The sequence below is a fragment of the Lissotriton vulgaris genome, chromosome 5, assembly GCF_964263255.1.
Source record: "Lissotriton vulgaris chromosome 5, aLisVul1.2, whole genome shotgun sequence".
Classification (NCBI taxonomy): domain Eukaryota; kingdom Metazoa; phylum Chordata; class Amphibia; order Caudata; family Salamandridae; genus Lissotriton; species Lissotriton vulgaris.
In genome coordinates, this window is record NC_141693.1 from 1932823849 (window position 1) to 1932850188 (window position 26340).

Sequence of the window (26340 nt, forward strand, 5' to 3'; positions counted from 1 at the left end):
TGGCTAGCGAGCCGCACAGGTCTTGCGAAGGTGAGATGTCGTTGGGGTTGGAGAGTTCCTTCGCGAGGTTGAAGAGCTCTTTGCTGTTGTGTGCGTTGTTGTTTAGGCGGTCTCTGAAGGAGACCCTTTTGGAAGATCTGATGAGGTGATGGTGTCTGCGGGTTGCGTCCTTGTGAGCTGCGTAGCTGTCCAGTGTTCGTTCACGGTGCCAGTTCTTCTCGTTTCCAGCAAGTTTGTTTGAAGGCCTCGAGGTCTTCCGTGAACCAGCAGGCTTTCTTATTGGTGTGGCTGTTAGAGGGTTTCTTGAGCGGGCGAGAGTGTTGGGGCAGTCATTGATCCACTGTCTGAGGTTGCGGGCGGCGGAGCAACCTGCCTGCGAGCAGGGTCAAAGGTCGCTCCTTTCACTGCTGCTCGGCGTCCATATAAGGGGAGCTGGCAGGGAGGAGCAGCTGGAAGGCGGGAGCGGGGCGGCGAATGGGCGAGCTGGGGGGCGGGCCGCAGTTCGCCGCTCCAGGGAAAAAAAGGGTGAGGGATGGCCGGGGAACAGAGGGCAAAATAGGGCACGGAAGCAAGTACAGGAGGGGGAAAAAGGCAAGATTTAGCGAGGCAAAAAAACCAAAACAGGGCACAGAAGCAAATCCAGGAGGGCGAAAAAGGCAAGATTAGCAATGCAAACAAGACATGGCACAAAGGCAAATAAGGAGGGAGAACAGGCAAGAAATGCAAACAAGTACAGCCGAATAATACCGCAGAGTGGGGAGTGGCCTGCCTGCGAGCAGGGTCAAAGGTCGCTGACGTTAAGCCTACTTGCGGTCCAATGCATACCTCTCTCCACGGCCCAGACATGCTCAGTATACCTTTTTGCTCATGGAATAAAAAGGAAAAAACTGTCTTATATATAGCTGCAAGAATGCAACTATACCGCTAAAGAATCATTTCATGCTCCAATTATTAAATAAGGGGGCATCTAAACTTCTATAATCAGTACGCATATATTTAATGAAATAACATTTTTGATGGCTTAATCCCATAACAATTCAAATTGATGTGGCAGGTGCACAGCTTATGGGTTGTGAAGATAATTTCCTTTGGTTGTATTAGTTGGTTCAATCCAATGGTTTTTGAGCGATAGGGTGCTCTCAAGGTGGCGTATCCGTACTATACGTCAATGCATTAAACTGAAAACATGCTTCCAGACGTTGGAAGCATCCCTTATTGAGGCACTCCTTCGTACCATTTCACCCCATGGATAGTTACTAACATAGACACATGGGGTAGAGATCGGTACATTTAAATACACAACCAGAGATTCGCATTGATGATATCTCATAAAGAAATGTATGCTGATTGCTCTTTTACTGGTTTGGTTAAGATATATAAAATGCTAAGACACAATATCCTTTCATTGACAGGAAAGCTCCCGGAAGAAGGCCACTATGGCCGAAATGCATTGGAGCAAAGTGTAAAGATTCAATGTTTAATTACAAACAGACAAACGTGAAAATGAAATGAAAAAGAATTCTAAACTTCACAAACGAATGAAATGAACAAAATAAATGATACTTATGTTTGAAAACAAATAACTGGAGGAGTCTTATTTTCTAAGAACCAAAGGAGTGCCTCAATAAGGGATGCTTCCAACGTCTGGAAGCACGTTTTCAGTTTAATCCCATAACAAAACATACCAGTGGAGCTGTAAAGAACAATGTTGCTTTCACTTTACAACTTAGTAACTAATGCTTTAAACATTAGTTTCGGTTCAGTGAAGGGAAACTAACTAGAGTAATTTGAGCCACTAACTCAGCATACACGCACTATTACTACAATTAACAATGATTTGGCAACTACAAATGGTGAAGTTATGCCAGCACAGAATATACATATTCAGGCAGTAATGAACACTCAGCGTCCCTCGATTCCGATCGCTAACCGTTGCCCCGCACTCACCAAGGATGCGGTCATTCCTCCAGTTTGAAGCTTGATGACCCACTGATATCTCAAAAGGTAGCAACCTACCCACACACATCTGGCAAAAGAAAGAGGATTCACTCACCCTCAACCAAGCAAAGAGATCACTTATCTTCAACCAAGTCGAAATTAGGGGTTTATCCGCCAGAACCATTTGTCAAGGGATTTTAACTCTGCCCCAGTGTAAACATAGAAAGGTGATGGAATTCCAATATTATGTTGATCCTGCTATCGCGTTTCAACCAGAAAATCAGTCTGAAGAACCATTTGGGAGAATTAGGACTGTGCTTAACGGAGGAAGGTGTCCATTGATTCCATAGTGTATCAGGAATCTGCGTCCCTAATCTGAGAACTGGGATCATGCTGCAACATCAACAGCAAAAAGTGATGGAAAGGTTTCTCTTTCAGATCGTAATTGACCCAACAGATTGGCATAGGGCCACCAACTGACTGGCATACGGTGAAATATCTCAAGTATTAGCAGGTCTTCGAAGCCCTATTGTGCTCTATAAAAAGCTCAGCACCCTATCGCAAGTACGAGGAAAACAAAGCTGCAGCGTTACTCCAAGCAACTCTAGATAGTCAGCTGTGATTGAACAATGACATGCCATTTTATATGTAAATAGTAATGATATTATCACCAGGAAATGACAACCACGCAACTGGGAGAGACTCTATAGTGGATGTAAACCCCACAGTACATTCGCCATGGACTTGGTCATACTTTCCCACCTTCCAATAACTATGACCATGCCATCCCAAGATAAGTAAGCCAGGTAACCCTCCGCCAAAGCCCCACTTTACTTGAGGGAATTAACCGTGCGCAAGCATGGTGATCCGACCCTCAGAGGATGACTCCCACACCACCCTCCTCTCAATCAAAGTGGTTAATGTTGCTTCCTCCCCCTGTGGATAGTACGCATATATTTCTTTACCAGAGGGCAGTGGCCCTTTTTACCACCTTACCTCAAGGACTGTGATCCTCCTATTTATCAATCTGCCAAGTAGACTGATAATTACATTTTGCGCTTTGCTTAAGAAGTGTTATAGGTCCCGAATTTAAGGGGACTCCATATTAACGAAAGACTACATTATGACATGTATTGCTGTATAATGATGATCACAAATGTTTTATGGCTTTTGGCACTTAAAATGACATTACCCATCACTTACGCCATACACGGAGGGGGCATCTTTACCCCCACAGCATGACAATAACACTATATTTTCTTACCTGAGGATGGTGACGATACCCCTCTGCACAATAAAAAACACCATGGGCTCGAACACCCGGATGGGCTTGAACTGGAACTTGCAGCCGAAGCACAGCGCCGAGTCAATGAAGAAGGACACGGAAACGATGGGCAGTTCGAAGATGTAGATGGGGTCCACGTGTGAGACGATGCAGCCTCCGGCCTGGTAATCGCTGATGACGGCGCTGTTAACTAAGCCCTCGGGGATGACCCAGTGCTGCTCCAGTTTGCAGATGACCAGCTGGTGGACCCAGGAGAGGATCTCATCCACGTTGCCCTGGGGGTATAGCCACCCCTGGCCAGGCCCGCGCTTCTGCAGCTGCGCCCCATAAGTGTAGCTCTCCCCGAAAAAGCACTTGTTGTGCAGCGGACCCCGGTCTACGGTGTGCTCCTTGTACAGCCCCTTCTTGGCTTGCGCACCACCTCGCCGATGTGGCCCTCGATGCGGGTGCACTCTTCCGGGCTGAAGAGGCGCATGTGCCAGATCCCGTACTTCACTTGGCTTGCCTCCTTGTCCCGGTAGTGGAGAGGCGGCAGGTCAATAACTGTCATTTTAAGGACAACACATTTTTTCATACAAATATTTTTCTTCATTAAAGGGCATAGGCTTTACGACTGTTACCTTGTAACATTTTTTTTCAAAGAAGGTACAAAAACAGGCGCACCTAGACTCCCATTGTTTGGATACTTTAGCTTACTCCATAAAATACGTGACAGAAGAAACGTCACTTGTGCCGTGGTGGGTAATTGACTTAGACAATGGACTGGGACTGGCCAAAGCTGAGAGATTTCTTTAAGAAAAAAATGCAAGACCTATGGCACTGTAGCAGCCATTGTCCCAGCTGCTTCGAAAGTGATAGTGGGCATGGTGCGCTGAATGTTAGCGAAGCACGTTGTTTGTCATGCCTAATGTAGGAGAAGCTCAATAAAGAAAAAAAGTACCGGTACCATGTAACAACCAAGTAAAGGGGACAGTAACCATGGGAGGGTACAAATGACGACATGGCTGTACTAAGGAGGGACTAACAAGCCTATTAATGAATCAAACATCAGCATTTACGAAGGACGACGACACAGGCCAATGAAAAATATGGACGCGGCTTCTTCTCCGTACTCTACCTACAACAGATCGCCAGAGCAGCGCTTGCATGCCGGCTCAGGCTTGAACTAACTAGAGTCTGAAAACACCCTTGTCTACCGAGTGTTCAGCATAATTGGTGTATATGTGAAACATCTCCTTGAAAGTAGGCTGGGCAACACTTTTAGTGACTTTGGCACTGCAACATGTTCCAAGTTAGAGTGCTTGCCACTTTGTAGGCAAAGAAATGTTGAGGAGCAATTCGGGAAGTTTTATTTTACAATGTATGAGAAATGTCCCTTCACCATCCATGGTATTTGAAGTCAATTAAGCCTCACTGTGGTACTCTCCACAACTTCTAGATCAAGGGCTGAAGGGGAATTTTTTCTAGGTTTTTTAAAAGTGCTGCTTCATTTTTGACCGCTTTAGTAACACTGAAGGCATATGTGCCCAGTCCAAAACATTTGTTGCAGAACCTGTCTGAGAGAATCGCAATCTTCATGTGCACCAGTATTGGCATGGAAAGCTATGTCAGTAGCCAGAGTTAGCAAATTGTGTACTGTCTGTTTTTGCGTTGCCCGTCTCAGGTGAGAGGGCCTCACAGGTAAAAGTTTACATGGGAAGGAAAGAGCAAGCATGTATGACCATATACTCACTGAATAAGTACTGTATGTTGTACTACAATAAGTTTGATTTGTAAAAATGTATTTGGATTTCTTGTTCACTGTCTATATACCATGCGCTATCAGTGCAGAAAGCAAGCAATAATAAAAGCAAACTATTCTTTTTCTGTTGTTTTTTATGGCGCAAAAATGTGTAACCACTGATAAAAACTGTTTTTCTAAGGTATTGAAATTACTTGAAAATACTGAAAAAAACCTCACCAGAATTTACCAAAAATAGAAACTGAAAACAGGAAAGCCTCAATATACCATTAGCACTTGCAATGGTTCCCTCTAATGTAGAATGTTTAAATCAAAGACGTTCCTGTGTTTTTTTGCAGGAGCAGTTAAAAACAATCTGGTCCCGTGGATACTGATCAATACTTCCCTCTAGCACACATGATGCTGCAAGTATTCTCAGTGCGGCTGTGAGAATCCTTCCTTATTGTGGCTGCAGCTGGCCCATTAGACAGGCATGATCACTCGGTGATAGGATTTTCAGGGTTGCTGACTAACCCTCCCAGCAGGATCTGCATCCCTTGGCTGCATTGTAGGGCACTAATCCATTGTTTGACAGCATGCAATTGATCCCAGATCCTGCACATCGTCCCATAGACTCTACACTGCTCTCTCTAGAGCAGATGCTGACCCTCGTCCCAGACAATGCAATGTTCTCTGCTCCCTGCATGCGGGTTCACAATCCCCTTGACATTGTGCAACCCCACACACTATGGATTCTTTGTAGCCCCCATGGCCCATCCGCTGGGATAATTCCCTAATCTGCCTTGCACACTTGACTCTACATTGCATATCGCACTCTTTTCAATCCATTGTTCTCTGCATTTAGTAATATACAAGGTAAATATTCACTATGAGGGAGAAAAAAGTATTGGCTCCTGCTACTGTTTCTTCCTTTACCGTGTATCACGAAAGCTTGTGAACATCTTTTCAATGTACAAATCTAAAATGATTGTCATAGCCAATGCTTGCTTTAATAAAGATCTATTAATATATAAGAGAGTATTTATATATAATCCTTATTGCTCCCTGAGTTTATCAAATAACGACTGTTAGGAAATGCCTCTTTTTGTATGGTCACCCCAAAAGTTTTCGACTGATGCTGCTGGTCTTTCTACTCTGAGAGTGCACTGAGACCTTCTAACCAGACCTAAGTGCCCTGACATAGAGTGTACCCCAGGACTGTACCACCCTGGAGGTACCCAAAGTAAAACATGTCCCCCAGTCCACCACTGCAGACTGGTACAGCAGTTGTGCACTGCTAGCCCAACTTTGCCATTGAAAGCCATGGCAAAGCCACCACTTCCCATAGTCATGTATATAAGTTACCTCTCTGGCAGGCCTATGGAGCCATAAAGGTAGGGTGTGACATCTGACACAGGTAGGACACGTACAATTGGCAAATACAGGGTTACACACTGACCCCTCAGCTGTGCGGCATCCTGAACGGGGCGACCAAAGTGGGCACTCACGGTATTAAAAAACTTGTTACATTAAGTCTGACTTTTATCTCAAGTCGAAATTAATGTAACTTGTGCAGCTTACAGTTTTTAGCAGAGCTGCCACTTTGTTGCCTTTAAAACTTTGGTGCCTTCCTAGGAACACATGGAGGCTGCTCCACGAGACAGCACTCTGCGCTCCTGGAGAGACATGCCAATAGCTCTCTGGAAGGAGAACAAATAGGGATTGCAGGCTAGGGGGGTGTCACCTCCATCCAGCAGGTGTAAGGCACAAAAGGCAGGCTTCAAAGGTGAAGCCATCTTTGAAGAGCAGTTGTGGGACACCAGGGGGGAGGGTTGCCTTGTTGTTGAGGTAGGCAGGCTGGCACGGGGAGCAGTGAGGAGAAATCAGTTGCTAAACTGGTTGCCCAGGGGCGTGTAGCCTTTAGCCACACCCTAAGGGTGGGCAAGTGTGGTCTGTACACTAGGACAGGGGTCTCGCCATCTTGGGAGAGGGCAGAATAGCGCATCCTGGGATAGCCAGATGCCACTGGAAGTGGTCCCCAGGTGGAAGGAAACCTGGTAGCCCATTGGCTATCAACCGCATCCTACCCTGCGGCACTTTCCAAGCATAAGAGTGGCACCCCTAGCACCTAAACCTCAGATCTGGACCAACTTTGAAGAAGGACTGTAGAAGGGCTGCCCTGTTGCACCAAGGGATCACCAAGGAGAGGCTTCACCGATGAGGACTATACCTGCTGCACTGGGTGGCTAGCAAAGAGAGGGACTGTGCCTGTCATTTCCTGCTCAACAAGAATCAGTCTCCAGAGGCCAGACAAGCTAAGAGAACTCAAAGGGCCAGCTGACTGGCTCCTGTTGACTGCACAGGGACACAACAGCTGAAGAAGCCGGCTGGGCAAGTTGGTAGCCCAAAGTCTTCAAGCCGTTACCACTGTAGCTGTGCAGCACAGAGGACCAAGACTTGAGGCACAGAGTTGCACCCGATTTAGCTGAGCCCGGAAAAGGTATTGGAGATATGCTGGGACCCTCAGTAGGCAAATTATCTTCTCAGAATGGATTAACCTGTGACTGCGACAATGGGCTACTGGCTGTCCAGTGGCTTCTTGACGTTGGCCAGACCGGATAGGACTTTGTGGGAAGTCGACCGTACAACCAGGATACATCATCATCTTTGTGGATGGAGGAATCCCTTCACGAAGAACCCTGTCGACTGCATCACATAGAACTAATACAAGGCTCCTCCACTTGGGGAGGGGCACCTCTGAGCACAACTTCGGGGGACTCAGACGGTCTTATTCCATATATCTGTAGATCAACATAAGTTCATTCCAAAAAGTTCATTCCAAAAGTACCATATAGTTCATCCAACGTGTGAAATTTATTAAACTTATTGCAAATTCATAGTTTAAGTGGCATCACGATGTTCAAAAGATTCTGGATGAATAATGCGATGTGATGCATCACATACACAGCATCCTCAAAGCATCTTCAGAATCTTTCATCCCTTGGATCAGGACCACTCCATAGAAACCCATTGCAACGTGGATAAAGTGCCTGGAACTGCTGAAAAACTGCTTCTCCAGTGAAGGTAACTTTTTTTGAGGACATTGCTAGTCCAGACTAGCTCCATGCTGGAGTTTCCCATCCAAGCTCTTTAACCAACTGCAGTGACACTTACTTAGGTTTTTCTTGAAAATGTTTCTGCGGGGCAGATGTACAAAAAGTTGGAAGTCCAATTTTCCCCTTCCTATTTGCGAATGGGTGACCACAAACTTTCAATTGGCGGTAAATTGTGAATGTTTTGCAACTGCATTTCTGTAGTAAAACATTGGTACATAGGATTCCAATTCAGTATTAGGAAGGGACGCCCTCAACAAGCCCCTTCCAAATACTGAATTGCAAAACCCAAGCTGTGTTTCAGTAACAAGTTACTGAATCGCTAATTGAGCTTAGTACATCACAAAAAGCATTTATCGGTTCACGAACAGCCAGATCCTGCAAATCAGGCTGTTTGTGACCGGAAAAATACTTTGAACATCTGGCCCTGGGTATCCAGTTCTTTGACTTTGCCAAGGCTTCTTCTCGGTTGAGTGAAATTGCACGGATCAGTACTTGCTTGTAAAATCTCTATCTCTGGGAACACTCTGGTGCAGTGGTGGCTGTGGTGAGGTGTAAAAGTGCAGGATAAGTGCCTTGTGGAGAGAGTAGCGAGTGCGCCCAACAATCATAAGGGGGTTTAGGAGGTTCCCACCCCCTTGGAAAATATTGAGATAAGAGTGGGCAAATGGTGCAATTTGAAGCAAATTTGAGAAAACAAGGTGGTTAATAAAGCAATTTTACAATGACATAAATGAATAGATTTTATATGCTAAAGACGTAGGTAGCTACTTTTTCATTATAACCAGAGAACTTCAGTTTACAATCCCCTAAACACAAATCGCATCAACTCACATGTAAGCGCTCTTTTTTCATTTACTTTCGCCTTCTCAATATTTTGGCAATTATGTACCTCCTTCACACACAGTTGCACAGAATCGCAACTGGAATAGGTGACCATTGCTCTGTTTGTTCAGCAGAGAGGCCAAGGATTGGATGACTAAGTATTCTGAACACCTTTTTGTCTCATTGAAACTGTGAGAAATTTGCTCTGCCTTCCTTAGCTCTAGAGCTTTCAATAGTGGCCCATTAAAAATGCCCGATCAGATGGCGACTCAGTTAAAAGTATGCACTGTACAAGATAAATATGCTACACACACAAATAAAGTAATACACCATCCTGGAAATAGTGAGCAGCACTCATAAAGAATGCAAAATTAAGTAAAACATGGAACTAAATCAATGACATGGAATACCTTAACAGTTTATACATTCATTGATTGTTCAGAAATCGATCAGTGTTATTTGCCAGTTGTGGATGGGTGTATTAATGGATGATTGCAGGCAAAAAGGTTTGTATTTATGTATGTATGGATGGGTGGATGTATGTATGTATGAATAACTGGTGATGTGGATGGATGGGTGGGTGAGTGGATTAATGTGTTTGAGGAGGTGGATGGATACATGGGCAAATGTGCTGATTGGTGAAAGGATGGATGTGTGGTTTATTGATGGATGAGGTTGTTGTGGGGTGGACAGTGGCCTCTGTATTTGAATGTCACTTCCAGGCAATATAAACAGTAACCACACTGTAAAACCATCTGCTTAGTTGAATGGAGCTGTTTGGTTTACAGCACGTTGGGATATGACGGTTGCAGCAGCGCTCCGAGGCCTGGCTGTGCTCATTACGCATCGCCTGCGCGAAACAACAGTCATGCCTACGATATCTATCTATACTAATATTATAAAGAGAGAGCCCAAACCTTTGAGGCGGGTAATCTCAGGAACCACAGCACCAATCACAACACCCGATACAGCATTGGAAAGGACAGTTGCAGCAGATGGACATAGGCTATACAGCTGGCCACCATATACATTCGAAGGGTAAAAGAACCTTAGGGGCAAAGTAGTCCCCTGTGGGCATGAGCATTCTGCTGGGGGTGTTCTGCTGGGGGCGTGTGCGTTGTGCTGTGGGCGTGGCCATACCGCGATGGGCGCGGCATTCGCTACGTGTTAGTACTTCCTTGTGGCCGTGTGCGTTGTGCTGGGGGCGTCGCCATACACCAATGGTCACGGCATTGAAGAGGCATTTGGAAAAAATGCAGCGCGGAAATCCAGTAAAACAAGCGTTCGCATTCAAGCGGCCTTCAGAAAAAATGGTGCGCGGGAATCAGGTAAAACAACCGTTTACAGGGCTCCGTTGTGGGCATGTGGGGGCGTGGCCATACAGCAATCGGCGCGGCATTCAACGGGCATTCGGCAAAAATGGGGCGCGGAAATCATGCAAAACAAGCGTTCACAGGACTCCGTTGTGGGTGTGTGTATACCCGGACAACGTCGGGACGGGCTGCTAGTCAAATAATAAAACAGCTAATTACTCACCAATGGTCACCGGGGCCTGTTGGGAGCCATGATTTCATCATGGAATTCCAAATGTTTATGAGCTGACTGCCGCACAGCTGCATCTTAGAACGGAGAGGACCAGTACCTGGGCATATATTCCCGGCGCTGCCTCACTACACTTCTCCACCACTTACTTGACGACTACGGCTCCCAGCCAGAGATTACTCCCACAGACAAAACTGCAAATTCAAGTCCATATCGATGCAAATTTGACAAACAGAAGCCAATTACTTGAAGGATTAAGCGGATCATTAGGGAGGAGGGCTGCGCATGGCTTTCAAATTCCAATAGTCATGCAGTTGAGGCAAAGGAACAGCAGGGGAATATTCCAAAGTAACACTGACTTTCCGCTTTGTTATTTCATACATTGACCAGGATGAGATCTGGCTGAGAACACTTGCAAAATACAACCCAATATTCAGAAAAATGGCTTCCAATGATCACTCGCACTACACGTGCATTCCCTCCAATGGTCCTGACTCCGTCCATTACCATGACACAGAGGCATCTGTATTAAAGAATTCCCATGGGTCCGATAATAGGGCTTCACTTACCATCTCCTACTTAAGTGAAACATTATGCTGAGGCTTATTGTCGCCTGCCAAAATCCAGCCTACATACTCCTGCGTTTTGGCAGCTGGAGCGAAATAAGCTGTAAACGTCGCAGCTAATCTGTCTTTTATATATTTACCTTAAGGAGCCACCTTGCTAAATATCTGAGCTAAAATCATAATTTCTACAGGAGGCCAGGAGTGCTGAGCGACGGGGCCGAATGCATGGCCCTGGGATTGGAAACTGCTTGAGTAAATATTTTGAATAAGGAGGCAAGATGTGCCTGCAATGGCTCGTCCCTTTGATGAAATGTGTGGCGTTTTCACCTCTTCTGTGCTTGGGGTAAAAAAAGCGAAGGAGCATATTAACAAGGGCTAGCGATAAATATTGCTGGCCCCACATAGCAGTAGGAATATTATCGCCGGCTATCGCTGAAAATTATCACCATGATGACGCTATATTAACAATACATATAGCGCTATGGCGATAATATTTCAGCGATAGCGGTGTTTACCACGGAACCCCTCTGGGTTTCCAGCGATGTTCCATGGAAAACAGCAATAACATTGCTGATACGACCTTGTGGTCGTATCAGCATAATCCACCTACCATTATTAGTATGCCTTAGTCTGGAATTTAACATATGTTAAATTCCAGAGTTAAGGCCGAAGTAGCGCGATTTTTTAAATTGCTGCACCCACATGTTAACATCGCGAAGCTGCCTTTGCGATATTTTCATGTGTTGTTTTCACAGCCACGCCTTCTTTGCATCTCATTAGCGATGTGAGGCGAGGCTGTGAAAAAATGGGCTCTACATCAAAGAAACACAACGCTAGCGTGTCCTTGATGATATTGTGATATAATTATCGCCGCTTGTCACAACGCTGCAATGGCAGCGTTGTGATTGGTGGGGAGTCCCGGACGGCACCTATCCGGGCACCATTAGGGATGCCATTTTTTCAATGTAGGGCAACAAGGAAGGTTTGGGTCCTGTCTCTGACCAGCTTGGACCACTCAAATATACCAAACAAAACAAATGGCCAGTCAGGTTTACTTTTTTATCATTTGATCACACCCAGCCTATAAGTACTGAGCGATCAATGTTTTATTTATGTTTTTTATCTTCTTGTACTTTTTTGTTTCTTTTTTTGTATGTCATCAAAAGAACAGTTATCAAACAATAAAGAATGTATTCAGAAAACAATGTGCGCAATATATACAAGTGTTCAATATGTACACCATCAATACTAAGTTTCAAAAACACCAAAGATACATTACAACAAATAAATTAGTACAATGCCTAAAAACAATTTTTGAAATAGGCACCAGTCCTTCAAATTATATAACAGAAGACAGGCGGACAACCAAGTACATAGATACTGCCTACCTGTCTTGCTGAGCCAGTGATTAGATATTTTGATGGTTGCACTTCTAGGGACAGGAAGCGTGGTATTATTTATATCCCTAGTTGCACCCTTCTTCTTTATCCCTGGCTCTGGGATAAAGAAGAAGGGTGCAACTAGGGATATAAATAATACCACGCTTCCTGTCCCTAGAAGTGCAACCATCAAAATATCTAATCACTGGCTCAGCAAGACAGGCAGGCAGTATCTTGTCCGTCTGTCTTCTGTTATATAATTTGAAGGACTGGTGCCTATTTCAAAAATTGTTTTTAGGCATTGTACTAATTTATTTGTTGTAATGTATCTTTGGTGTTTTTGAAACTTAGTATTGATGGTGTACATATTGAACACTTGTATATATTGTGCACATTGTTTTCTGAATACATTCTTTATTGTTTGATAACTGTTCTTTTGATGACATACAAAAAAAAAGAAAAAGAAAAAAAGAAACAAAAAAGTACAAGAAGATAAAAAACATAAATGAAACATTGATCGCTCAGTACTTATAGGCTGGGTGTGATCAAATGATAAAAAAGTAAACCTGACTGGCTATCTGTTTTGTTTGGTATTTTCTCAATGTAGGCACATGCAGCCTACATAGAGAAAATGTAAAGTGCGCATGACTGTTTTGGTCAGTCCCGAGTGCCGACCAAGCAGTCAGGGCACTCAGAGTGGTGCAAGCCACTCCTTCCCGAACCGCCCACCCACCCGCCCCCAACCAGGCATATCCTCCCGCCCACCCCCAAGCAGGCATACCTCTACCTTCTGCTTTCTTGCTGCGGGGTAGTGCTCCAATGCCCTAATGGAGAGGCAGCCACTGCTCTGGTAGATTTTTTTCATTCTAGTGTCTTAATTCTTATGAAAATACAACCTATTTTTATAAATTGGTGTTGGATTTCTTGAGTGTTGTGTCAATTTCTTCATCAATTGTTTTGGTGCTGTTTAAATGCTTAACACTCTTTCTTTTTTGTAACCCTTGCTGCTCAGTGCCGCAGATACCTAGGGTTGAGCTGAGAATTTTACAGGCAAAGCTTACTGGACCCTAAGGGATTGGTTAGAAGATTACATGGTGAGGTTACCCAATCAAACCATATAATACCCTCATTTCCTCACAACAACCGTCCAAAACATAGATTCAGTTGAGTAGTACCCTATGTAGCCTTGTACTAGATTCAATCACCACCTTACAAGCTAAATGTACAATACTGTTGTATGCACCAGTTCTCTGCATGGTAATGCCCTGAGTGCCCCACTGTACTGTTGTCTGGACCCCTTATGCTGATTATTGTTTTCATAGGAAAACATGGTTCATGCATATGCGCCATGACATAGTTCTGTCTCATGGATTGCGGTCTTGTTGGCCCAAAGCACTACCTTCATAGGGGTGGAAGGCCACTGCCTTCACTAGAAGTACGTAGAAAGCCTTTGGAACCGCCATAGACCCGGCGCCTTTCGCCCAGTATCACAAGGAAGACTTTACTGTTGCTCAATGGTTTTCATATTTGGAGACCGCAGAAAGGGACATGACTGTGACAGATTTATTTCCTCTTTCAGAAGTGACAAAAAAGAAAATAAAGAACGATTGGATTCGAATGTTTGTGAAGGTAAGAGCACAAGTGCACAGGAGGGGGTGTGAGTGAGGGATCTCTTGGAGGTCATCTAGTAAGATAAGGTTTTCCCTTTTTCCTGTTCTTCAGCGATTCTTGGTCGTGAGGAGAATCACCACATCTGGAGGGTTTTGAAATGCGTAGACCACGGCGTTTAGGCTAATCAAAAGAGAACGTTGTAGATACTTGAAATTGAGCTTTATTTATCTTGTTGGTGGCCTTTTTTGGTTCTTGGATTTCGTTTTCTTGTACCAAGTTTGTGATAAAAAGTGTCTTCTCAGTAAAACAATCTGTAGAAGCAGCCTTGGGTGGGTGTATGTTTGGAAGAGGTTAGTGTGATGACAGGAGTGTGGTGATGGATACAATGTTGTTTTGATTTTTGACAGAGTGATTGGCGTGTGGAGAGTGTGCAAAAATGTATGTCAGTGGTAATTTAAATAAGGTTTGTAGGTATGTTAAGGGGGAAAGGGTGGTTTGTTGCAGTTAGTCAAATAAAAATTCAAAACTGTAGGCAATGTCTTGTGATGTTGTGAAAAATTCATGTAATATGTCGAAAGAATATTTGGATTAAATCCAACGGAAAAAGGGGTTGTGGTGACATTTGTTTTGATCAATGCACTTAAGGTAGAATCAAAAGACAGTTGCAGCACTGGTGCTTTGTTTTGTTATTTTCAGTATAGTAGGCTTGGCCTTGCTGTTCAGACCTTTTTATACATTCCGCTGTTATGTGCTTCACTCACCCTTGGCCTACAATAGTTAGATGTAAAGTGCTGCACTGTGCAGTAGTGGTGATTCTTCACTGTATGTATGCCTGGGAAGGGTACAGTACTGGGATAGGGCAGTGCTGTGCAGTGAATCCATGGTAAGTATGTTTACCTGTGAGGAATACATTACATGAGAGATGTAGTGCTGTGCAGTGCGTGCGCAGTGAATGCATGTACTGGGTGTACTTGCGAGAAGTACAATATATTAAGGATGAAGTATTTTGCAGCTTGTGCATGGTGTATGTGTGTATTAGCACAGTGAGTGCCAGCAAGTGGCACACCATGGCACGATACAGGAAGGCTACAGAACAGAGCAGTGCATGCAGTGAATGTGTTTGCTGAATGTATGTGTGCCTGGGGTGACACAATGCATGGAAGTAACAGTACTGGACAATGTATATATACACTGAGTGCAAGTGTGCCTGAAATGGTATATAACATGGCGAACACGGGGTTCCATTTTGGGAAACCCAACCCTGCCTGGTAAAGACATGAGCAGTAGAGGAATCCCTGCCGACATCTTTGAATATTGCTGCATTCCCGTGAACTGGGTGGGACATACTAGAGAAGGGAGAGAGAGAGAGACTCCCCATGTACACCTCAAAGGGTGCTCTGGTTCAGTGAGAGATCACAAGGAGGGGCCTAGATACATCTCAGGAAGGAGATGGGGCTGATAAGGGAATCATAAAGAGTAGGCCTGAGAGCCCAGGATTAACCTTTTGATGCACATATACTGTGGCTGACATCCAGGTTTGAACTCTTGTCACTCCCACGGCCTGTGTTGTGGGACTTTCAGCTTCAGAGTCCCCCTGGTGTGACAGACAGTCTTTCAAGAGGAAGAGATAGAAGATAAACGTGTACGTCAAAAGACGCAGAACCCCAACATGAAACTACAAACACCCAAACTCTAAATCACATTTGGAATCTGGCAATAGACTATGTGAAGGGGAGGTTGAGACTCCTAGAATTTGTCATCTACCGAGCAGCCAGATGTGCTGTGTGAGAGCCATGATTAGGGGCCAAGGACTGCAAGTCTCCCAGCTCGGTAAGGGATCATCATCCAGGGAAACCAAGACAACTTGCTCTGTAGCCTGGAGCACCAGCTCTTGCCTGCCTGCCAAGACCAGTGTGCCATGTGAGGAAGTGGATTGTTTTGGAAGGAGCGAAGTCCAGTTGCCTGCCCAACGGAGTAGACTCCTGGTGCAAGGAGATGGCAACTGCACAGATCGAGTTATTGCTATGTGAAGATTCTAATCAGAGATCCCGGTATATCAGGAGAGGGCAGCCTTGAACAGAGTGCCACGTGGGGAGAGTAGAGCCTGGGGGGTGGAGGGAGAAACGCTGTGAGAAATGTATGATCGGATTAAAAGAGTCGAAGCTATGCGGAGCTTAGTGTTAATCCTGTATGCCAGGAGGAGCAGTGGCACAGAATACCATGTGGTGAGGGCCGGCGCCTTGTCCAGTAGTGTTATGGCAAACCCGTATCCCAGATGGGACTTCTGATAATAAAATGGCTGAGGATCAGGCCGTCGTCTGAGAACTGTGAAACTCGTGACCTGTGGGTCACCACCAATTATTATCCCATACCCAACTTTACTCATAGAAGGACATCTCTTCATCCTGGACCCATTTTAGCTCACAGTGGGCCAGCCTCTCATTGTATAATCGCTTTCACTCGCAGAAGGACACCACCTCATCCTGTACCCACCGTAACTGTCAGAGGCACAGCCACTCATCCTACACTCACCTTTGCTCACAGAAGGACATTTATTTATTTATTTATGCATTTTTATATATCGCGGACTTTACCCGAAGGTGTCATAGCGCTTCACAATAGGAACAGAACTGATACATGAGAACATTACAAGTGAACAAATTACAAAAGCAAACGCTAAGTTACATGAGGCAAAAGTGACAATCGTGAGCAAACAAATACAAGAGGTAGCAGACGGTGCATTACAGGAGGAAAAAGAGACATGTGTGCAGGTTACAAAAGCATACAAAGTACAAGTAGAGGTATAATACTGCAATAAATGGATGACACACAAACACAAGTCAAACGTTACGTAGGCAATGGTGGCACTTGTGCATGTATCGAAAGCAAACAAAATGTAAGAGGTAGCAAACAGTGATACAAGAGAAAAGTGACGTGTGCATGTTACAAAAGAGTACAATGAATCCCTTCATTGTGTACCTATCTTGGCTCACAGTGGGCCAGTCTCTTGTATAGCTACCTTTACTCACACAGGGACACCACCTTATCCTGTACCCACATTTGTTCACAGAGAACAGCCCTTTTATCACAGAGAGAGGCCTATTTTATGCTGTACCCACCTCTACAAGTGAACGCGTCGATATGCGGCTCTGTCCCACCAGTACACAGGAAACGATCTGTCACCACTTCGCTGACATCTGTGACATTCACATAGAGGGAGGCTTTCAGTGCATCCCTGTTGCAAACTGGTTTCTAGAGAGGGGACATCATTAGAAGGTGTCATTATCTAAACATTGTCTATCTTTAAAACGTCTGTAACTCCCCCTCCCCCCCTTCACCGAAACCAGCAATTTGGGCATTAAGAATGTAGCTGAGGCATCACTTATATAATTCATAAAATCCTGAAGTAGAACTGCTGGTTCACAAATGCCATTTTAACTTCTCATTCCTGGTCCTTTGTCTTGGCCAGTGCCAGCTCTCTCTTGATTCCTTACCCTCTGCCTTGAGGGCCACCTTCTGAGGGCAGCACCAAGACACATCTTAGACTATTGTGTGTGTAAAAAACACAAAACATGTTGCTTCCTTCCATCCCAATTACCCCCACTCCCTCCCCTGAGGTGGCAGAAAAAAAGGATCAGGAGTGAGGGATACTTTAGCAATCAGAAGCCTGGCCACACCAACCTCGCATCTCTTCTTGCTCCCACTCCTAGTTCTTTTGAAGCTATCCTCGGACACACTATACCCTTTTGCAATTGTAGTGGTTCCATCTAACAGAGTTTTTACGGCAAAGGAGATGTTCCTGTGTCTTTTACAGGGGCAGCTAAAGACAGTCTGGCCCCTAGCTAATGATCAATACTGCCCTTTAACTCACATGATCCACCCACCCCCAATTCTGCACTGCTCACGTGACCCTCCTACCTTTTGAAGTCTGCATTGCTCTTGTAAGACTCCTCTTCTAATTCCACTGTAAATACCAACAATGATGGGTTTTATATACACCAGCTGAGCATCTCTTCCTGCTCTCACTGCCTTAAAGTTATGAAGCTAGGCTTCCTCCCACCCCAAGTTATTATTAAGACCTTTAATATATGTTCTTGCCCCAGAGCGCGTAGGTAATAGGCTAAACTTTGCTATCTGGGATTTTCTTCAGATTTCTCACATACACAGCAACACGTACAAAACTCAGAAACCTGGGCTGCCTTGCGCAGACTCAACGGGTGACTCCTAACCAGTTGCCCGTGTGGGAAAGAATTAAGTATCAATCCATTTCCAATGTTCATTTTGCAGACCTGCTGTAGTTACAGGGCATTACAAGCTACCTGAAAATGCCTAGCTGACCGGTGTCGGCTAGATCTAGAGAGGGATACTTTGTTGTTGGCCTCTGCTCAACATCCTGCCTAATACCCTCAGAAGTTATCTCTATGTGCCCTCCCCTAACATCCAGGAGACCTATGGCTTGGCTGATTGGTAGCAAAACGAAATTTGAAAACTTTTGAAATCTTTTCCACCAGAGCTTCAGGTGGACCTTCTTGAAAACCCATGCAACTTGCAGTTCCATACCATCGGACTGAATTTCATCTTCTCACTCAAGGCTCCCACTGCCTCCGAAAAAAATGGCTGAGTCCATTTACAGCATATTCTATGGGGACTTAAAACATTTTCAGCAAGAAATCTACAAAGCTCCAGAGCACCAGCTGGAACCTGCTTCAAGTATTTGGCTTTCGGTGCCCAGCAGAGGCTTCAATTTCAGCAGCAGCCCTCTCATGGTGGATTTTTCATCTCAAAAAGTGACACATTTCAATTCTATGTTGCAACTTTTTGACTTTCACCAGTACTTATCCAGTTGTTCTATATGACCAGGGCTCCATAGAGGTCAGTCTCAAATCATGCCTAGATCTCGGTCTACCATTTCTATAGATTACCTGTGGTTCTTTGTGGCGCAATTTGCAATTGAGTACTTAAAAAGTTTGTATCCTAGAATATCCATTTCCACCCATGGGAACTTATTGTGAAGCAGGAATTGTGGGGAAGTTTGGGGAGGGCTGCGCCGTGGTTGTCCTGTTGTTGCATTGCTTTAGTTTTATGATGAAACCTCTATCAAAAATCAATAAAATGTCCTACCTGAGTTGAGTAAAGGTTTTATTTTTAATTATTTGTTTGACATCTAGCAGGTGGTGGTCTTATCCTTTGAGGTGGCCACCTGTCCACACCTAATAATAACCTACTTTCCTACATACTGGTTTTACAATTGAGAAATATATGACATACTGGTAAGTCAAAGGCTATCTGCACCAGAATATACATATCGGGAGTCACTGGGGCCAACATTTGCTCGAGGCGCAATCGTCTGACGGCTCATGGTACTCAGATAAACTGAAGGAATGCAAATTACGTAGCAAAAAAAGGGAACGTATCTGGAGATCAGATTATGACCCCGCAGAGAGACAGAAATAGAAACAAATCCTGAGCAAATATAAAGAAATGATAAGGAGAGAAAAAAACTCATTCTTTTTCTGAAAAATAGAGAGTGCTAATAACTCTTCTAAGGAATTTTTTAGAACAGTGCTGTCCCTTACTTCACCACACACCGCAGAGACTGTACCAAATCAATCTCTGTCTGACAAGATTGCTGCGCACTTAGTACATAAAGTAGAAAGTACCTTTAATGAAGTAGGCAGTCTCAGATCTAGGGAGAAATGATCCATTCCCGACGCAGAACCGGCATTAGACTGGCCCGTCAGGAGGCAAATTTTTTTAAGTTTACTGATTTGGACAAGGCACAAGTTATGGAACTAATGGCAAAAATCAAATCCGGATCACCGACCGATCCCTGCCCAGTGGTGGTGGTAAAACTGGCCCAAGAGCTAGTAGCGAATAACCTGTCAAAAATGTTTAACTTTATCTTTAAGGCATGAGTTTTCCCTGAGATGTGGAAATCAGCCTCAATTCGGCCCATCTTAAGAAAAAAACAACTTAAACCCAGAGGATGTTAACAATTACCGTCCCATATCACAACTGCCTTTTCCCATCAAACTCATAGAGAGGGCCATGAATATACAGCTCATGGAATATATTGATGTACTTAACTGGCTTGACGAATGGCAACACGGCTTTAGAGCCGGACACAGTACCGAATACCGAGTCGGCCCTGATCAAAGCAGTTGAAGAAATCAGGAAAGCTTTTGGACAACAGTGGGAAGCCCGTCCTCATTCTGTTAGAATTGTCGGCGGCATGTCAGCAGTAAGCTCATGGATGAGTTTTAACTGTCTTTAGCTAAACTGCAATAAAACCGAGGTTGTGCTTTTTGGTAATGATCCATCTTTCTGATCCCATAGCTGGTGGCCAACAAATGTAGGCATATTGCCTGAGCCAGACAAAAAAGCTAAAAACCTTGAGATAATTGTAGACAACAAGCTTTCTTTTGCCAACCAGATCAATGCCTTGACGTCATCTATCTATTTTGCCCTAAGAAAAAACAGAAAGATTTTGGCGTATAGTCCTGAAAACCTTCAAAAATTGGTCATATCAGCTTTGGCACTGGCAAGACTAGATTATTGCAATGACCAATACCCTAATTTCCTGGCTCAACATCTTAGGAAACTTCAGGTATTGCAGAATACAGCAGTCAGAGTTCTAACTCATACCCTTAAACATGTTTCAGTCAGGAAAACCATCAAGCAGCTGTACTGGCTATCAGTGAAGGAGAGGATTCAATTCAAGGCTTTGTGTTTTGCCTACAAAGCCTTGCACAAACTAGGACCACAATATTTAGGGCAGTAACTCAGATGGTACACGCTAAATAGAACACTTAGATCGTCCAACTCTACCACTATGGTGGTACCAAAATTTAGTTGAAAGAACTGGGGCAGCAAAAGTTTCTATCTAGGAACTTCAAAAACTGGAACAACCATCTGCTACACATTTGATCTGCTCCTTCTCTTCTTAAATGCAGACACAAGCTGAAAACTTGGCTTTTCAGCCTATCAGATGATTGGTAACATACTGGTTCTCCTGTCCGATCCCTGGTTAGCACCAGGACACTGGTTGGTAACAGTGTGCTTTACAAATCTCCCACATTGATATTGACATAAAATTGAAGCAGTTTTACAGACCGCACTAATTTTGTATTTGTATTTGTAGAGAGCAACATTCATCCCAAGGGACATCACGGCGCTAAGACAAAGCAAAGTGCAGGTTTATGTAGGAGTGTGATATTTTACTTGACATGTTAATAGATGGGGAATAGGTGAGTTTTTAGCTTTTTCCTGAACATTATGTAATCTTCCATCATACGAAGTTCCGATGGGAGTTTGTTCCAGAGAACCGCTGCTAATTTTGAGAATGATCGGTCACCCATCCTGACTATAGTCGTACGCTTGACTGACGCCAGTGCCTGATGGTGGGGTCTCAGGTTGCGCAAGGGTACATAAAAATCTAATTTACCATGTAGGATTTGCGGGCCACTTTTATATAGTGTTCTATATGCATAGCACATGAGCTTAAAATTGGCTCTTTGGCGTACTGGTAACCAATGTAACTCCTTCATACAGAAGGAGGCTGAACTGTATTTGCTCTTATTGCATATCAGTTTAGCAGCGGCATTTTGGACCACTTGGAGTCTGGTGAAAAAATAGTCCGCAATACCAACGTACAGTGCATTTCCATAGTCCAGCCTACTCACAAAAATTGCCTGTGTCACCATTTTCCTCCAGTTTAAAGGGATCCAGGGAAAAAGTCATCTAAAAAGTTTTAGTGTGGCAAAACTTTTCCCGCACAATAGGCGTACTTGATTCTGCATGGACATGGCGTCATCAAAGATGATGCCCAAATTCTTAGCAGCCTGCCTTGGTTCAGGGACAGTGCCCAGTGTCTGGGGCCACCAGCTATCATCCCAAATTTCATGGGCACCTCCGAAAAGTAGGATCTCCGATTTTCCAGCTTTAAGCAATGTCCAGACATCCATCCAGCAATTTCTGTAGGCAGTGTATGAGATTGTCTTTAGTATCGACTTTTGTCAGTCTATCAAACAGGGGAATTATCAATTGTGTGTCATCAGCATAGGAACACATATCGAAACCCCATTTCCTGCTGATGTATGCTAGGGAAGAAACATATATGTTAAATAGAGTAGGGGTCAAGATAGCTTCCTGCGTAACTCCATAATGGATTTTTTTTGCAGTGGAAGAAAAGGGACCCATTTGAATTATCTGGGTTTCGTTTTTAAGAAAAGACGCAAACCATGCCAGGGCTTTTGAACAGAGCCCTTTGTCATAGAGAATTTGTAGCAGCTTGCTGTGGGACGCAGTATAAAAAGCCGCTGTGAGGTCCAAAAGGATCAGTGCTTCGGCTTTGCCCTGATCAACTAAGGACCTAATGTTATCAGACACAGCAAGCAAAGTGGCCTCGGTGCTGTTGTTTGCTCTAAATCCGGTTTGTGAGGGATCTAATAGGCTATTGGTTTCAATAAAAGTCATGAGTTGTTTATTAACCAATTTCTCCAAAACTTTAGACCGGTATGGTAGTTGGGAGATTGGCCTATAGTTGGCTGTATCAAAGATTTCAAGACCTGGTTTCTTTAAAAGGTTGAAAACAACAGTTTTTTCCATATATCTGGGAAGGATGCAAGCTCTAAAGATCGATTGAGGGCTTTGGTGACTTGGGAGCATAATACTGACACCAGGCGGGAGAAAATGAAGTGTGGAAAAGGTCTAATGAAGATCCTGCCTTAACCTCTATCATGGCTTTAGCCACTTGTTCTTCGGAAAAAGGTGACAGCCTGTCTAGATGACTGTGGGCTGCAGGGTGAGGAGCTAAATTTTTCCAGACTGTATTGTCTTCCTGTTAGTGGGAGTAAAGGTTACATAGATTTTTGCCAGCTTATCTATAAAGAAGTTGTTTAATAGTTCATAATTCTCTGGCGAAGGCGCCATAGATTGAGACAGCGAGGTGGGCTTGCAAAGTTCCCGAATTACTTTATAAAGTTCTTTGGATGAACTACTAGTTTCTACAATCCTTTCTGTATAATATTTGGTTTTAGCATCTTTTATGGTCCCATGATAGGTTCTTTGTTCAGCTAGATAGATATGTTTATCTGTGCTTGTTTTTGAGAGTCTCCATTTGTGCTCCTTGATTCTGCACTCTTTTTTCATAAGTTTTAATTTCAGTGTATACCACTTTTCTGATAGGGTTTTGGTGACTGGTTTTCGAGTTAATTTGGGGGCACATTGGTCAAGAACTTTTTCAATATCTAGTTGTAGCTGTGTAGCTAATGTGGTTGTAGGGTCTTGATGCTGTGGTCTAGACGTGCAAGGGAAAGAAGCACTAAATGATTCTTCCGTAATTTGATTCCAAGCCCGTCTTTATCTGTTACATTGTCTCAGTCTTAGGTAAATTATTGGATAGGCTAAAAGAGAAGGAGATTAGGAAGTTATCGGTCCAAAATAGAGGTTTAGTTTCATGAATATTCAAGGATTCTAAATTAGAAAACAGTAAGTCTAAGGTGTGACCAGCCTTATGAGTTGGTTTAGTGATCCTCTGGAGTAGCTGCATTATGGCCATGTCATCATCCAGATGTTTAACCCCCGGGTTTGGAAGCTTTTCATAATGTAAATTAAAATCTCCAATAACTAGAACCTGATTTTGTTTTAGACAGAGGGGGAGAAGTTGTGTCAGTAAGCTAGTACTTAAACCGGGCTGGTGGCCTTGCGGGTTATAAATGGCCGCCCTTCCAAAAAGATTACTGTCACCCACAGACACTGAGAACGCTAGAATTTCATGAGTGCCTGCTTCAGTGACCATAATTGTAACACATGTGAAATGATCTTTATATAACATTGCTATCCCTCCTCCTTTCTTACCGCCTTTCCTATCTTGTTTTAATATTTTATATCCCAAGGGTAAGGCAGCGACAATGCCTGGGGTGTTGTTATCGTCTAGCCAGGTTTCAGTAACAAAGGCCAAGTCTGGGTTCAGATCATCCAATTTCTCCCAAATCTCGATGCTATGTTTAGAGAGTGACCTGGCGTTAAAATAGATACAGTTCAAATCCTGGACATCAGAATTATGATTTGACTCTTTCTCTGAGCATCGCATTTGTGTATCATAGCATCCCCATTTACAGTTCTTGCAAGAAAATGGGCCTTCCATTACGGTGGGAGATGCTCTAATACATACCTTATCATCAGAGCTAAATGTGTCACCTATGGCTAAGAGTTCTTCCGTGTAGGAGAGGAGTTCAGGTGTGGTTGGTAGAATTTGGGCATAATTTCTGGCCACTGGTCCCGGGCGGACGGGGGCAGATGGGCTTGCCTTAGGCGGGCCTGCGGGGCGCCCGCTGCGCGCGTCCGCTGTGCGTCCAGACGTACATTGACTTTTAAGGCTTTCCCACAGGAAGTGGAGAGCGACTAGAGCGCTGACCCTCTTCCCCAAAATGGTGCTCCCACCAAAGATCCACAAAGTGCTCCCGGTACTCCTCCGCTCAAACGGGACTTCCCGCGGCGGACCAGTAGTGAGGAACAGGTAAGTGCAAGGTAGTTAAAATACAATTGGATAGAAAAATTGTGCAAAATAGCGTACTTCAAGTTAGTGCACATAGTTAGTTAACATTGCGATTTAAGATGCGGTTAAAATTCAAAATGGGCAGGAGATTGTGTGAATAAACAGATTCTAGTTAGTGCAAATGATTAAAAAGTATTTTAAAACAGTCTGCTCCTACGGGGCTGCACTTAGCTTCATCTGCAGCGCGTCCAGCCGTTCATTGTCTTTTAATGCTTTTCCCAAGGAAGTGGTGAGCGACTAGAGCGCTGACCCTCTTCCCCCAAAATGGCGCTCCCACCAAAGATCAACAAAGTGCTTCCTGTTCTCCTCCGCACAAACTGGACTTCCCGCGGTGGACCAGGAGTGAGGAACAAGTAAGTGCAAGGTGGTTAAAATAAAATTGGATAGTAAAATTGTGCTAAATAGCATACTTCGAGTTAGTGCAAATAGATAGTTAACATTGCAATTTAAGATGCGGTTAAAATTATTCAAAGTGGGCAGGAGATTGTGTGAATAAACAGATTCTAGTTAGTGCAAATGATTAAAAAGTATTTTAAAACAGTCTGCTCCTACGGCGCTGCACTGCTGCATCTGCCAAGTGCTAACAAGTATTCACAGGGGATCACCACCTGAATAATAAAATTGATGTGATGTGAAAGATTGCTGTAGGAAATCTACCTTTTCTGTATGTTCCCCCTAAATTTTTTGCCTCTTTTGTTTTTGCTGCTTTTAAAACTGTGCGCACTTTACCTCTGCTATTCAGTAGCAACGTGCCAGTGCTAACTTTTTAAATATGGTTGAAATTACATATTCTTATTTGGTATATTTAACTTACATATAAGACCCTAGCATTTGGTACAAGACGGACTCATGGTCTGTCAGTTAAATGTCAGTAGTAGACAGCACTGTAAGAAATTAGGTTGTTGGTAGGGTGGGGTGAAACCCTACTCAAGCAGCAACCACAATTCTTGTCAATTCGTAAATTAACCCCAACTCAACCCTCTGGTAACTTAACCCAGAGCAGTCAGGCTTAATTTAGAGGCAATGTGTGAAGTATTTAACCCCCCCTTATAAATATTACAAAGTTATCTCTTTGTAGGTGTTGTAGCCCACAAGGCAGCTTGCATGCTATTTAAAAGTAGGACATGCAGAATTTGAAGCACCCAGGAGCATTTTTCACTATGCCAGGCCTAGCTGTCCTATGTAGTAAACCAGAGTACAGATTAAAATCCTAATACTGTATCTCGGGAATAGGACTATTAGAAAAAAATAAACAAATATTTTTAATAGTTATTAAAAATTCAATGTAATTCCCATAGAAGCCCATGTTCTGGTGTTAACATGGGCTTCTATGGGAATTAACAAGGGCGTATTATCAAGCCCATTATCGCCGTTTTATCGGCAGTTTCCTGCCGATAAAACGGCGATAATTTTAACACCGGTCCTTGATAGTATGCCCCCTAATGTGTTCAAACTAGCATATGATATGATATGATTACGCACTTGTATAGCGCACGACTACCCGTAGGCATCTCGGCGCTTGTACGAATACTGCCAAGGAACCCTTCCTGGCCTTTCCCTGTGAGGAGCCCACTCCTGGGCACCCCCAAGGTGAAGTCAGGCATCCTCAGCGCTAGTGGGGCCGTTGTAGAGATTAAGCAAGCTATTGCCCAGAGGTGCAGAGTGGGACTCATGATTAGAATAGGCACCGAGGCGAGAATTATCAGGTCCGAGGAAATGAAGCCCGAGACCCGTTGAGGCAGGAATTGAACCCTGATCCCGGCCAGACTACTGCATTAGGGTCTGCCGCTCTAACCATTGAGC

General features: G+C 44.0%; 1 protein-coding gene across 1 annotated transcript in view; it reads right to left on the reverse strand.

Moving 5' to 3' along the window:
* LOC147717786 (complement factor B-like) overlaps nt 1–26340 on the reverse strand; it is a 472008-nt gene that overhangs the window by 24125 nt on the left and 421543 nt on the right. Inside the window, exon 16 of the mRNA XM_086924573.1 lies at nt 17099–17231. The gene's annotated coding sequence lies outside the window, so the exon portion shown is untranslated. The remainder of the gene's footprint in view (nt 1–17098; nt 17232–26340) is intronic.